At 38.1% G+C, this 13,577-nt stretch overlaps 1 pseudogene; it reads left to right on the top strand.

Moving 5' to 3' along the window:
* The first annotated feature begins 11,956 nt into the window (after positions 1 to 11,956).
* On the top strand, positions 11,957 to 12,504 carry LOC118623294 (annotated as a pseudogene).
* Positions 12,505 to 13,577: the final 1,073 nt, after the last annotated feature.

Below are 13,577 nucleotides of genomic sequence, written 5' to 3'. Positions count from 1 at the left end.
GAGTCTAGGAACTGGATTCTGACTTTGTTGCGCTGGATCTTATTTTGCTATTGTATGTTTTGTTTTATTCTCATACCTTGCATTCTAAATGTTCCAAATAGGATGCAATAATATTTAAAATGATTCAGCAATAACAGCTTTTGTTCTCCCCGTGAGATTTTCTTCATTGCAGGCTGTCTAGAGGGATATTGGACATCTAGTCTTTCTCTGACTATTAAAACTACTCCATATGCAGCTCATTGCAGACAGACCTGGGTTGAAATCAGCTTGTAAAATGAGACCTGGGAGCACACACAAGAGGCAGGTTGACCCTTGGAAATATCCTTTTTCAACAGGTTCTGCCTCACTTAAGGTAGAAAAAAAAATGCATTTTTTATTCACTATACAGGACTTTGAATTGGCTCCATGGGGTGTTTTGTTTTCCCCATGGGGTGTTTTTGTTTTGTTTTGTTTTAATAAATAGATGGCAAAGACATCCTGGAATGGGGATGGGAATAGCTGGGAAGTGGTTGCAGGCATATGAAACTTGGAGTGTTTTTAGTTCTGTCCATGAAAACCCTCCATCTTTCCTTTTGTCTCTACCAAAGTCAGTGTGCAGCCTTGTGAATGTCTGAGAAGGTAGCTGGTGACTTATAGAGATGTGAGGACAATGATTTATTGCTCTATGGATCCATCCACCTAGGAAGGCCCTGGAATTCTGAAGGGTTCCTCACTGTAAATTTAATTTGAATTCACTTAACCTTTGAAAAATAGAATATGGTCCAGCTGGTGTGGCTTAGTGGTTGAACGTCGACCCATGCACCAAGAGGTCACTGGTTCAATTCCTGGTCAGGACACATGCCCAGGTTGTGGGCCCAATCCCCAGTGGGGGGCATGCAGGAGACGGCCAGTTGATGTTCTCTCTCATCAATGTTTCTCTCTCCCTCTCATTTCCTCTCTCTGTAAAATCAATAAAGGAAAAAAAAAAATTTAAAGAAAAAGAAAAATAGAATATGTCCCCACAGTGAAGAAAAATTCCTAAGGACAGGGACCATGTCCTTTTGTGTTTGTGTCTCAGGGACTTTTCACAGTGCCTCAAAGAATGTGGGCTCTGTAAGTGTTGTTAAATAACACGTGATACTTTCTGATGATGCCACCAAGTCAAATAGAAGGTGACTTCAGGTAAGAAGGACCTTAAGGGATCTCTTACCTCTTGGGATCTCATTTTCCCTATCCCTCAAATAATAACCCTTTGTATTTGAATACTGGCTTTTGTCTAAACCTTACAGACTGTATATTTTCTTTTATACTGGAAAGGTAGGCTAGCCAGATATTAACATCCACCTTCCATAGTGGCTCAGGCTAAAAGTTTTGGCAAGTCATCCAGCCACAACCTGATGCAATAAGACTGTAAAACACAGGTCTTTAGCCTCTAAGAACAACACTGTTTTCACAGAACCACTCTGGATTATAAGAGATAATTGGATTTGTTACTGTCTTGAGATCCTTTTTCTAGCTCCAGCAGTAGTTCTCAGTTCTTACAGCACATTAGAATTAGTGCAGCACTTTAAAAACAAATAACCACTAGTCAAAACTGTGTTGGATTAGAAGAGGGATAGACATATAGCCCAATGGAACAGAACAGAAAGTCCAGAAATAGACCCAGACATATGTACCCAGCTGATTTTCTATAAAATGCAAAAGCAATTCAATGGAGAAATGATACCCTTTTAAAGAAATGGTGCTAAAACTATTGGACATACATAGGTTAAACAAAAGAAACTCAATTTAAACCTCACATTTTATATAAAAATTAACTCAACATGGATCATGGATTAGATCCAGTTTGGCTCAGCGATTAGAACGTTGGCCCGAGGACCAAGGAGTCACGGGTTCAACTCCAGTCAAGGGCACATACCTTGGTTGCAGTTTGTCCCTGGCCCTGGTTGGGGTTGTGCGGGAGGCAACCAGTCAATGTGTCTTGTCTCTCTCACATTGATATTTCTCTCTCTCTCTCTCTTTCTCTCAACTCCTCCCTCCCACTCTAGCAAAAAATAAATGGGGGAAAAAAAAAAGAAAGAAAGAAAAGAAAATCTTCAGCACTTAAGACTGAGCAAAAAGTTCTTAGACTTGGCACCAAAAACATGAGCTATACAAGGGGAAAAAAAAAAAGATTAATTGACTTTATTAAAATTAATAACATTTTCTCTAAGAAAGAGAATGAAAAGACAAGCTACAGCCTTAGAGAAAATATCTGCAAACCACAAGTCTGACAAAGGACTAATTTCTGGAATATATAATGAGTCCTCAAGACTCAACAATGAAAGACAAAAATCAATTAGAAAATGGGCAAAAGACACAGACACTTCACCCAAGAGGACAGACAGATGTCAAATAATGCACATGAAAAGATGTTCAACATCATTGGCTATTAGGGACTTGGGAATAAAATCACCCGAGATTCTACTGCACACATGTCTGAATGACTGAAAAAACAACAGTGGTCCCAAATGCTGCAGAGAAATGCCATCACTCATGAATTGCCGGTGGCATATAAAATGGTATAGTTGTTCTGGAAAACATTTTGTCATTTTCTTATAAAACTAAACATGAAACAACTGTATAACTCCAGATTTGCAATCTTGGGCACTTGCCCAAGAGAATTGAAAACATGATTATACAAAATCTATACATAAATGTTAATAGCAACTTTATTCATAATAACAAACAAAAAAAATTGGAAACAACTCAGCTGCCATTCAGTGGGTAAATGGTTAAGCAAGCTGTGGAACATCCATACCATGAAATACTACTCAGCAATAAAAAGAAATGAACTATGGATACATGCAACAACTTGGGTGAATCTCCAAGAAATTATGCTGAGTGAAAAAAGCCAATCCAACTTGGTCATAGTGTACAATCCCTTTTAAAATACTGTTAAATTTGGTTTGCTAGTATTTTATTGAATATTTTAATATCTATATATATTGGTCTGTAGTTTTCTTTCCTGTGATATCTTTGTCTGGATTTGGTATCAAGGTAATATTGGCTTTGTAGAATGAGTTAAGAAGTGTTTCCTCCTCTTCTATTTTTTTGAAGAATTTGAAAATTGGCATTCTTTTTTAATGTTTCATAGAATTCACCAGTAAAGCCACTTTGTCCTGGACTTTTCTTTATTGAAATATTTTTTTAATTACTGATTACATCTCTTTACTTGCTAATGGTCTGATAATATATTCTATTTATTCTTGAGTCAGTTTTGGTAATTTGTATGTTTCTAGGAGTTTGTCTATTTCATTTAGGTTATTTTATTTGTTGACATACAGTTGTTCATAGTTTTCTGTTACAATCTTTTTTATTTATGGAAGGTCAGTATGTCCACTCTCATTTCTGATTTTATTTATTTATTTATTTATTTATTTATTTATTTATTTATTTATTTTACTTTCAATATTATTTTGGATTACTTTCAGGTATACAGCATAGTGGTTAGACAATCAGATACTTTACAAAGTGTTTTCCCTAATAGTTCCAGTACCTACCTGGCACCATACATAGCTATGACAATATTATTGACTGTATTCCCTATGCTGTACTTTACATCCTGGTAACTATTTTGTAACTCCCAGTTTGTACTCCTTAATCCCTTCACCTCTTTCACACCACAGTCTTTTCACTCAGTCTCCCATCCTCCTTCCCCTCTGGCTCTGTTTGTCTTCTCTCTTTTTTTCTTAACAATTCTACCTAAAAGTTTGTCGATTTTGTTGATTTTTTTTTTAATTCTCACCCGAGGATTTTTAAAAATTTATCTTCAGATGAGTGGGAAGGAGAGAAGGGAGAGAGAGAGAAATATCGACATGAGAAGCACATCGATTGGTTGCCTCCCACACGACCCCAACCAGGGCCAGGGTCGAACCACAACCGAGGTACGTACCCTTGGCTGGAATCGAACCCACAACTTATTGGTCCTCAGGCCGACATTCTACCCCTGAGCCAAATCTGCCAGCTGAGCCAAACCAGCCAGGGCTTGATCTTTTTAAAGAACCAACTTTTAATTTTATCAATAATCTCTGTGAATAGAATAGATCATTCTGTTCTCTTTTTTGCTTATCTCTGCTCTTATCTCTATTTTTTACTTCATTCTGCTTGCTTTGAGTTTCATTTCTTTTTTTTTAAATTAATTAATTAATTTTTGTTACAGATATTGCTCCTTTTTCCCCCATTGACACCTCCCTTCCAATCCCTCCCCCTCCCCCCATGTCAGCATTGTTGTCTATGTCCATGGTTACGCATACATGCATATAAGTTCTGTCGTTTATCTCTTCCCTCCCCTGCCACCTCCTCTTTTGAGGTTTGTCAGTCTGTACCCTATTTCTATGTCTCTGGGTTTATTTTGTTTATCAGTTTGTTTTGTTCATTATATTCCACAATTAAGTGAGATCATGTGATATTTGTCTTTCTCTGATTGGCTTGTTTCGCTTAGGATAATACTCTTCAGGTCCCTCCATGTTGTCTCAAAGGATAAGACATCTCTCTTTCTTACAGCTGCATAGTACTCCATTGCGTACATGTACCACAGCTTTTTTATCCACTCATCTATTGATGGACACTTGAGCTGTTTCCAGACTTAGCGATTGTAAATAGTGCTGCTATGAAGATAGGAGTACATATATTCTTTCTGATTGGTGTTTCAGGCTTCTTAGGATATATTCCTAGAAGTAGGATCAAAGTCAAATGATAGTTCAATTTTTAACTTTCTGAGGTAACACCATAGTGTTTTTCATAGTGGCTGCACCAATCTGCATTCCCACCAGCAGTGTACTAGAGTCCCCTTTTCTCCACACCCTCACCAGCCCTTGTTGTTTGATGATTTGTTGATGGCAGCCATTCTGACAGGTGTGAGGTGATACCTCATTGTTGTTTTAATTTGCATCTCTGATAATTAGTGATGTTGAACATTTTTTCATATGTCTCTTGGCCATTTGTATGTCGCATTTAGAGAAGTGTCCATTTAGGTCCTCTGCCCTTTTTTTTTTGCCTCACCTGAGGACATTCTTCCATTTTTGGTTCAGGTAGAGTGGGAGGGAGAGAGAGGAAGAGAGAGAGAGAGAGAGAGAGAGAGAGAGAGAGAGAGAGAGAGAGAGAGAGAGAGAAACATCGACGTGAAAGGGACACTTCGAGTGGTTGCCACCCACATGACCAACCAGGGCCGGGGACAAACTGCAACTGAGGTACATGCCCTTAGCGGGAAATGAACCTGGGTCTCTCTGGACCACAGACCAATGCGCTAACCGCTGAGCAAAACCGGTCAGGGCTGTCCATTTTTAAGTTGGGTTCTTTGTCTTTTTTCTGTTGAGTTGTATGAGTATTCTATATATTTTGGAAATTAACCCTTATCTAATACATGATTGGCAATTATGGTCTCCTATATAGTGGGTCCCCTTTCCATTTTGATGGTTGTTTCCTTTGCTGTGCAGAGCTTTTTAGTTTGATGTAGTCTCCTGTGTTCATTTTTTCCTTTGTTTCTCTTGCCTTAGGTGATGTATCAGTGAAAATTCTGCTGCGTATGATGTCTGAAATGTTGTTGCCGTAGGATTTTTATGGATTCACTAGTCACATTTAAGTCTTTTATCCATTTGGAGTTTATTCTTGTGTATGGGATAAGTTGGTGGTCTAGTTTCATTTTTTTGCATGTAGCTGTCCAATTTTCCCAACACCATTTATTAAAGAGGCTGTCTTTACTCCACTGTATGCTCTTGCCACCTTTGTCAAATATTAATTGAGAATATTGCCTTGGGTCCATTTCTGGGTTCTCTGTTCTGTTCCTCTGGTCCACCTGCCTGTTCTTGTGCCAGTAACAGGCTGTTTTGATTACAGTGGCTTTGTAGTATAACCTGAAATCTGGTAATGAGATCCCTTCTACTTTGTTCTTCTTTTTTAAGATTGCTGTGGCTATTGGAGGTCTTTTTTGGTTCCATATGAACTTTTGAAGTATTTGTTCTAGTTGTGTGAAGTATGTTGGTGGTATTTTGATGGGCATTGCATTGAATCTATAGATTCCTTTGGTAATATGGACATTTTAATGATGTTAATTCTTCCGATCCATGAATAAGTTATATGCTTCCACTTTTCTATATCTTCCTCTATTTCTTTTTTCAATGTCCTGTAGTTTTCTGCGAATAGGTCCTTTATTTATTTGGTTAAGTGTGTTCCTGGGTATCTTAATTTTTTTGCTGTGATGGTAAATGGGATTGTTTATTCATTTTTCTTTCTGTGAGTTCATCATTGGTGTATAAGAATGCCATCGATTTCTTGACGTTAATTTTGTATCCTGCTACTTTGCCAAATTCATTTATTAAGTCTAGTAAATTTTTGATGGAGTCTTTGGGGTTTTCTCTAGACCGCAGGCCGACGCTCTAACCGCTGAGCCAAACCGGCCAGGGCGTCTTTGGGGTTTTCTACATATAGTATCATGTCATCTGCGAATAATGACAGTTTCACTTCCTCTTTCCCATTAGGATCCCCCCCCCCCTTTTTTTTCCCAGTCTGATTGCTGTGGCTAAGACTTGCAGTACTATGTTAAATAAGAGTGGTGAAAGTGGGCATCTTTGTCCTGTTCCTGTTCTTAAAGGAAATGTTTTGAATTTTTGCCCATCGAGTATGATGTTGGCTGTAGGTCTTTCATATATGGCCTTTATTATGTCGAGATGTGATCCCTCTATTCCCACATTGCTGAGCATTTTTATCAGAAATGGGTGCTGGATTTTGTCGAATGCTTTTTCAGCGTTTATTGATATGATCATATGATTTTTATTTTTCATTTTGTTTATGAGGTGTATCATATTGATTGATTTGTGAATATTGTACCAGCCTTGCATCCCTGGGATGAATCCCACTTGGTCATGGTGAATAATTTTTTTGATGTATTGCTGGATTCGATTTGCTAGTATTTTGTTCAAGATTTTGGCATCTATGTTCATCAGGGATATTGGTCTGTAGTTTTCTTTCTTTGTAGTGTCTTTTTCTGGTTTTGGAATTAGAATTATGCTGGCCCCATAAAATGAGTTTGGAAGTCTTCCTTCTTCTTGAATTTTCTGGAATAATTTGAGGAGAATGGGTATCAGTTCTTCTTTGAGTGTTCGGTAAGATTCCCCTGTGAAGCCGTCTGGGCCTGGGCTTTTGTTTGCTGGGAGAGTCTTGATTGCATCTTCAATTTCTTTTGTTGTATCGGTCTGTTCAAGTTTTCTATCTCTTCCTGATTCAGTTTTGGGAGACTATGTGTTTCTAGAAATTTGTTCATTTTGCTTAGATTGTCCAATTTGTTGCCATATAATTGTTCATAATATTTGTTAACAATCCTTTGTATTTCTGTGGTGTCAGTTATTTCTCCCCTTTCATTTCTGATTTTGTATATTTTGGTTATCTCTCTTTGTTTCTTGGTGAGTCTAGCTAAGGGTCCATCAATCTTGTTTATCTGTTCAAAGAACCAGCTTTTTGTTTCATTGATCCTTTGAACTGTTTTTTTTTTTTGGTCTTTGTGTCATTTATTTCTGCTCTGATCTTTACTATTTCCTTCCTTCTACTTGCTCTGGGGTTAACTTTTTGTTTGCTTTCTTGTTCTTTAAGTTGTAAGGTTAGATAGTCTATTAGAAATTTTTCTTGCTTCTTGAGGTAGGCCTGTAGTGCTATGAACTTCTCTCTCAGAACTGCTTTCACTGCATCTCATAAATTTTGTGTTGTTGTGTGTTCATTTTTATTGGTTTCCAGAAAGTTTTTAATTTCTTCCTCGATCTCCATGGTAACCATTCATTGTTCAATAACATGCTATTTAGCCTCCATGTGTTGAAATGTCTTTGCACGTTCTTGTTGCAATTGATTTCTAGTTTCATGCTATTGTGATCTGAAAAGATGCTTGATATGATTTTGATCTTCTTGAACTTGTAGAGATTTAGTTTGTGTTCTAACATGTGGTCTGTCTTTGAGAATGTCCCATGTGCACTTGAGAAGAATGTGAATTCTGTAGTTTTGGGGTGTAATTCTCTGTAGATATTTATTAAATTTGTTTGGTCGAGCACTTTATTTAGAGTCTGTGTTTCCTTGTTAATTTGTTGTCTAGAAGATCTATCCAGTGATGTCAGCGGGGTATTGAAGTTCCCTGCTATGATTGTATTGCTGGTGATTTCTCCTTTGAAGTCCTCCAAAAGATTTTTAATATATATTGGTGCTCCTATATTGGGTGCATATATCTTTACCAAAGTTATATCTTCCTGTTGGATAGATCCTTTAAATATTATGTAGTGGCCTTCTTTGTCCCTAGTTATGGCCTTCATTTTTAAATCTACTTTATCAGACATGAGTATTGCTACCCCAGCTTTTTTTCCTTTCCATTTGCTTGAAAGATTTTTTTTTCCATCCCTTCACTTTCAACCTATGTGAGTCTTTTGTTGTGAGGTGGGTCTCTTGTAAACAACATATATGTGAGTCATGTTTTTTTATCCAGTCAGCAACTCTGTGTCTTTTTATTGGAGCATTCAAACCATTCACATTTAAGGTGATTATTGATATGTACTTATTTATGCCCTTTTTGTTTAGTGTGGTTCTGTTCTTCTTCCTATGTATTCTACTAATTACAGCAGTCCTTTTAGCATATCTTGCAGTGCTAGTTTGGTGTTAATATGTTCCCTTAGCCCCCCTTTTTTTTGTCTGGAAAGCTCTTTATTTGACCTTCTATTTTGAATGTTAGCCTTGCTGGGTAGAGTAGTCTTGGAGTCAGATCCTTGTTTTTCTTGACCTTGATTACTTCATGCCACTCCCTTCTGGCCTGTAGTGTTTCTGTTGAGAAGTCAGCTGAGAGCCTTATGTGATTTCCTCTGTAGGTAACCTGTTGATTATCTCTTGCTGCCTTTGGGATTCTCTCTCTGTCTTTAATTTTTAGCATTTTAATTGCTATGTGTCTTGGTGTGGGCCTATTTGGGTTCTTCTTACTTGAGGCTCTCTGTGCTTTTGTAACTTGAATGCCTTCTTCCTTCACCAAGTTAGGAAAGTTTTCTGTCACTATTTCTTCAAATATATTCTCTAATCCTTGCCCATTTTCTTCCTCTTCAGGGACTCCTATGATGTGAATGTTATTACGTTTCCAGTTGTCCCACAGTTCTCTTAAGCTATCTTCCTGTTTTTTAATTATTTTTTCCTTTTGGTTTTCTGATTGGTTGATTTTTTCTACCCTGTCTTCTAATTCACTGATCCATTCCTCAGCTTCCTCTACTCTGCTGGTTAGTCCTTCCAATGTGTTCTTAATTTCTGCTATGTCATTTTTCATTTCCACTTGGTTGGTTTTCAGTGTTTCTGTATCTTTACTCATGGTGCTGATGTCCTTACTCATGCTGTTGAGCTTCCTCAAGATCATGGCTCTGTACTCTACCTCTGATAATTTGCTTAGCTGCATTTCATTGATCTCGTCTTTGATAGAGTTCTCTTGTTATTTCATTTGAGATTTGTTTCTTTGTTTCACCATTTTGGTTATCACAGTGGGTTTTGGAGCCTGTCAAATTTTCCCTGTAGGTGTTGGTGTTCTGCTGTTTGTGGCTACCTCTACTGGGTTTGGATGAGCCTGGGTGGGCCCACGTTAAACACCACCATCTAGTCTTACTTTCCTGGGTAGATTTGCAAGCCCAGGAAAGGTTCAGTTATCCTCTAGCTTTTTCCTGGTGGCTAGTAGTCTCAATTACTCAGTGCCTTGGAATGTAGCTTTGGTGTTCTGCATAAGAGGATTTCCAGAGGGTGGGACAGATACTGGTTATTAATGAGCCTCAATTTGCATTTCTTTGCCTCACCTGGGAAAGGCTGAATCTCCGAGAGGGGGGCTGCTGCTTTTCCCTACAGCCCGGGGAAGGAGCACACTGGCCACTGTCCTTTGTGGCCACAGCTCAGCAAAAACTCTGAGTGCCCTCCAAATCCCGGGACCACTGTCAGGTCTTACTTTTTTGTGTAGATTTGCCAGCCCAGGAAAGGTTCTGGTATCCTCTAGCCTTTTGCCTAGAGGCTATTAGTCACAGTTACTTGATGAGCCTTGGGTTGTAGCCCTCAGCTGAATCTGGGTTTCATTTCTTCTTTATAAATTTAATATAATTTTTGCCTTCACTGTTTATCCCCCCTGTACCCTCTTCCACATCTAACCCCCCCCCATCACCATGTTGTTGTCCATGTCTATGTGTACTTTCTCTCTCTCTCTTTTTTTTTTATGGCTTAATCCTGCCAGTCCCCAGCCACCCTTTTACCCCCTCACCCGCCAGCCATCAGCCTGTTCTCTATCTATGAGTATGAGTCTGTCTCAATTTTGCTTTTTAGTTCTATTTGTTCATTAGATTCTACATATGAGTGAAATCTTAAGGTACTCATCTTTCTCTGACTGGCTTATTTCACTTAACGTAATGTTCTCCAGGTCCAACCATGCTGTTGCAAAGGGTAAGATTTCCTTCTTTTTTTTTTCCCAGCAAAATAGTATCCCATTGTGTAAATGTACCATAGCTGTTTTATCCACTCATCTACTGATGGACACAGGCAGCCTCCAAATCTTGACTACTATAAATAATGCTGCTAGTTTCTTAAATTGTAAATTTAGGTTGTTGATTTGAGATTGTTCTTCTTTTTTAATGTTGGCATAGATTTTCCTCTTAGCACTGCTTTCACTGCAGTTCATACATTTTGGTATGTTGAATTTTAATTTTCATTTGTCTCTAAATATTTTGTAATTTCCCTTGTGATTTTTTTTTCTTTGATCCATTGGTTGTTTAAGAGTATGTTGCTGCCCTCTCTGGTTTGGCTCAGCAGTTAGAGTGGAACCCGAATTGGGTTCCAGCTAAGGGCATGTACCTCGGTTGCAGTTTGTCCCCAGCCTTGGTTGGGTCGTGCAGGTGGCAGCCACTCGATGTGTCCCTTTCACATCGATGTTTCTCTCTCTCTCTCTCTCCCACTCTAGCTGAACAAAAAATGGAAAAACGTCCTCAAGTGAGGAAAAAAAAAAAAGAGTATGTTGTTTATACGCTGGCTGGTTTGGCTCAGCAGTTGGAGCATCGGCCTATGGACTAATGAGTTGCGGGTTCGATTCCAGTCAAGGGCACGTACCTTAGTTGCAGTTCAATCCCTGGCCTTGGTAGAGTCATGTGGGAGACAACCAGTCAATGTCTCTCTCTCACATCGATGTTTCTGTCTCTCACTATCTCTCTCTCCCTCCCTCCCACTTTATCTGATGATAAATGTAAAAAAGTATCCTTGGGTAAGGATTAAAAAAAAGAGAGAGAGTATGTGGTTTAATTTCTACACATTTTAAATTTTTTTCAGTTTCTTTTTTGTTATTAATTTCTAGTTTGTTTGTTTTTAAATTATTTTTGGAAAGTATATTTTGAATGCTTTCAATCTTTTTAAACTTATTGAGATTTTTTTCTGTGACCTAATATCTATGGCCTATCATGTGCCCCTGAGTGGAATGTGTATTCTGCTGTTATTGGCAGAATGTCCTGTATATGTATGTTAGGTCTAGTTGTTTTATAGTCCTGTTGTATTATTAGTATTCTTCTATTTCCTATTGATCTTTTGTTTAGATGGTGTACTCATTATTCAAAGTGGGGTATTGAAATCTCCAATTATTATTGTATCACTGTCTTATTCTCCCTTCTATTCTGTCACTGTTTGGTTCATATATTTTGGGGCTCTGTCATTTGGTGTGTATATGTTTATAATTGTTATAAATTCTTGGTGAATTGACCCTTTTACTAATATATAATGTCCTTTTACTCTTGTTAAAGGTTTTGACTTAAAGTCTATTTTTTATTATTTTAGTATAGTATAGTCACTCCAGTTCTCTTTTAATTACATTTGCATGGAATACCTTTTTTACATTCTTTCAATATCAACCCATGCATTTGCTTAGATCTAAAATGGCTCTCTTGTAGAGTGCTGCCAATGCCCTGGAGGAGAAGCTGAGGTCATCATCGGATTTGAAATATTTAAAGTGGATAGAAAACTGTTTCAGCAATGCAGACAATTAAATACATTGTTGAGGGCGACGGTGCCATTGGTAAAACATGTCTCCTGATATCCTACACAACAAACAAATTTCCATCTGAGTATGTACTGACTTTTTTGACAGCTAGGCAGTCACAATTATGATTAGTGGAGAGCCAGATACTCTTGGACTTTTTGATACTGTAGGGTAAGAGGATTATGACAGATTATGACTGCTGAGTTATCCACAAACTAGATATATTTCTAGTCTGTTTTTCAGTGGTCTCTCCATCCTCATTTGAAAATGTAAAAGAAAAGTGGATGCCTCAGATAACTCACCACTATCCAAAGACTCCTTTCTTGCTTGTTGGGACCCAAATTGATCTCAGAGATGACCCTTCTACTATTGAAAAACTTGCCAAGAACAAAGAAAAACTTATCACTCCAGAAACTTCTGAAAATCTGTCCTGTGACTTGAAGGCTGTCAAGTACGTAGAGTGTACTGTACACACTCTGTCCTGAAGCCTCCATAACCAAAGAAGAGCCGCAGGTGTGTGCTGCTATGAACATCATCTCTCCAGAGCCCTTTCTGCAGAGCTGTTGTCAGCATCATACTAAAAGCAATGTTTAAATCAAACTAAAGATTAAAAATTAAAATTTGTTTTTGCAAGAAACAAAACCCATAGGTATGATCCCTTTCTCCCTCTCAGTACCAGTTAATTTTGAGTAATTTGTATTGTCAGAAAAGTGATCAGTACTGGTTTTTGTTCTGTTTTGAAAAAAAAAATTTTTTTTTTTAAAGCAAGGCATACTTGTGATGACTGTAAGAGACTAATTCGGGTTGTTGACGCTGCTCCCGGTTTCCACTCTGCAGGATGATCTGGGACATCTACTTGTTGTTGTTGTTTTGTTTTAGGGGGGGATAGTGTGTGTGTAGTTTGTTTTTATTTAGTCATTATTTAAAAATTCATTAACCATTGGACAGCACTTTAGGCCAGGGGGATGGGGTGATTCCACATTCCACTTCCTAAATCTAGTTTAGAAAACATGTTCCCCACCTGGTGCTCTTAGGAAGAAGCATAATAAATGCCTCATTTAATAACATACTCCTGCCCTGGCTGGTTTGGCTCAGCAGTTAGAGCGTCGGCCTGTGGTCCAGAGACCCGGGTTCGGTTCCTGCTAAGGGCATGTACCTCAGTTGCAGTTTGTCCCCGGCCCTGGTTGGTCGTGTGGGTGGCGGCCACTCGATGTGTCCCTTTCACATCGATGTTTCTCTCTCTCTCTATTCCTCTCTCTCCCTCCCACTCTACCTGAACAAAAAAAAAAAAAGGAAAAATGTCCTCGGGTGAGAATAAAAAATAAATAAAAATAAAAATAACATACTCCTATTTGAAAATTTCCTTTTCTCTCCACCCTTGAGTAGGTTTAGTATTTGATGAAACGGATGAAAGTGACTGGAACCTGTCTTGTCCCTCCTCTTTTCTAGGGTGCACTATATATGTGATTAACTTTCAAGGAAATTTGTTAGCCATTTGCTGATTTTTTAAAAAGTTAATATCTAACTTCTTTCACTAATAAAAGAAGGAAAATATTGT

Source organism: Molossus molossus, unplaced genomic scaffold (assembly GCF_014108415.1).
Source record: "Molossus molossus isolate mMolMol1 unplaced genomic scaffold, mMolMol1.p scaffold_m16_p_1, whole genome shotgun sequence".
Classification (NCBI taxonomy): domain Eukaryota; kingdom Metazoa; phylum Chordata; class Mammalia; order Chiroptera; family Molossidae; genus Molossus; species Molossus molossus.
The sequence above is the reverse complement of the archived record's forward strand: the minus strand, read 5'-3'. Positions and strand labels throughout refer to the sequence as shown.